The following is a 2,500-nucleotide window of genomic DNA, read 5'->3' on the forward strand; positions in this document are numbered from 1 at the left end:
CTCTCTCTCTCTCTCTCTCTCTCTCTCTCTCTCTCTCTCTCTCTCTCTCTAATTATTTCTCTCTCAATTCATTTTTGCATGCACTAAGACAAGAGAGAGAGAGAGAGAAATTCACTCACTTTTATTATAGCAACTCATTAATTCTCTCTCTCTCTCTCTCTCTCTCTCTCTCTCTCTCTCTCTCTCTCTCTCTCTCTAGATTTGGTAGACCTGGTTTCAAATGAGCTATCTTTAAAATGAGAAAATATTTAAAGATAGTGAGATAATATTTACTTGCTTTAAAAATGTTTTGGTAAAGAAAATAAAGAGAATAAAGTTTTCTCTAAAGTGAGCTATCTCTAATGACAAATTGTACTGTTACTAGAGCTAGGAAAATGAAAGAAAGTTAGAGATATCTTTCAAATCTTGGAGTGAAAGATAGTTTTAGGCCTACTGAAAATTAAAGATAATTAGAGATAGCTTTAAAATTTTTCCTCATATTAGAACTATCTCTAACTTTGACATATATAAAAAAAAAAGAGAGAGAAATATTTAAAGCTCTCTCTATCTATCTTTGAAAAAAATTAGAACTATCTTTAAAGTGAGAAAATTAGAGCTATTTCTTTTCTCTAATCTGTATAATATTTAGAGATAATGATTAGGAACAAGAATATGATGATGATGATGATGAAAAACTCTCTCTCTCTCTCTCTCTCTCTCTCTCTCTCTCTCTCTCTCTCTCTCTCTCTCTCTCTCTCTCTCTCTCTCTCTCTCTCTCTTCTTTTAAAGACAATAGAGGTTCTGGATGCATATTGTTTTGTGCAATGAGAGAGAGAGAGAGAGAAGAAGAAGAAGAAGAAGAATGTTCAGTTTAGCCTCGTGTTGAGATTCTTATGTTTACTCTCTCTCTCTCTCTCTCTCTCTCTCTCTCTCTCTCTCTCTCTCTCTCTCTCTCTCTCTCTCTCACATTGATCTAGCGCTTAAAATCATGTATACGTGTGTGTGTGTGTGTGTGTGTGTGTGTGTGTGTGTGTGTGTGTGTGTGTGTGTGTGTGTGTGTGTGTGTGTGTGTGCTTTCATCAGAGTTCATGGAGGAGAAAGGAGGAGGAGGAGGAGGAGGAGGAGGAGGAGGAGGAGGAGGAGGAGGAGGAGGAGGAGGAGGAGGACAACAAGGAGGAGGAAGAGGAGGGAAAGAGGGAGAGGAAGGTAAGAGGAGAAAGTAGAAGAAGAAGAGGAGGAGGAGGAGGAGGAGGAGGAGGAGGAGGAGGAGGAGGAGGAGGAGGAGGAGGAGGAGGAGGAGGAGGAGGAGGAGGAGGAGGAAGGAGGCTTACTGACTGCATTCCATCAATAATCTCTCTCTCTCTCTCTCTCTCTCTCTCTCTCTCTCTCTCTCTCTCTCTCTCTCTCTCTCTCTCAGTTTTTTTCTTCAGTGTGCCTTGCAATGCGCTCGTTTTCTTTATTTCCTCCAAAGAAAACGGTGAGGCGAATGCAGAGAGAGAGAGAGAGAGAGAGAGAGAAAGAAGAAAGAGAGAATATGACTTCTTTTCAATGTACCCTGCATTCTCTCTCTCTCTCTCTCTCTCTCTCTCTCTCTCTCTCTCTCTCTCTCGCAGTATATTAATTAAATTTGTAATGTGAAATAATAATAATAATAATAATAATAATAATAATAATAGTTTTTCATTAGTAGTAGTAGTAGTAGTAGTAGTAGTAGTAGTAGTAGTAGTAGTGGTGGTGGTGGTGGTAGTAGTAGTAATAGTAGTAGTAGTAGTAGTAGTAGTAGTAGTAGTAGTAGTAATGATAGTTGTAGTAATAGTAGTAATAGTAATAGTAGTAGTAGTAGTAGTAGTAGTAGTAGTAGTAGTAGTAGTAGTAGTAGTAGTAGTAGTAGTAACACTAATAACTCAACACAATTACTTAAAAACACTTAAAAACATTCTTCTTAAATCATCCTCTCCTTCTACTTATAAATGACTTAAAACACTTAATTTCCTTACTATTTCCACTCCTTACTTACAATTCACTTCAAAACACTTTGTCTCTTTTACGTTAATCCAATTTTGTTACTTAGAAAATACACTTATATACACTTACAAATATTACTTTTTGCTTTTTCAACTGCTTATAACAGAAAACACACAAAACACACTTATGTTAGGAAATCTTTTCTTGTTGAAACTTTATGTTATGTTGAACACTTGATGTGGATGTTGTTGATTATTTATGTTGGAATTTGCATTGGCGGATGTTGGAAGATGTGGATGTTGGCAAGATGCTTGGAGATGCTTGGAAAACAAAGAGCACAGGTGAATACACTGTTAATGACATAGATTTAAACACTTAGATGTTGGAAAAATGCTTTATCAAGATGCAAAATGTTAGATATTAGATGTTAAAATACACTTTAAATACTTAGAAAACACTTAAAATGCACTTAAATACTTACAAAATACTGAAAATACACTTAGATACTTAGAAATTATTTAGAATACACTTTAAATACTTAGAAAACACTTAAAAT

Source organism: Portunus trituberculatus, chromosome 2 (assembly GCF_017591435.1).
Source record: "Portunus trituberculatus isolate SZX2019 chromosome 2, ASM1759143v1, whole genome shotgun sequence".
Lineage (NCBI taxonomy): Eukaryota > Metazoa > Arthropoda > Malacostraca > Decapoda > Portunidae > Portunus > Portunus trituberculatus.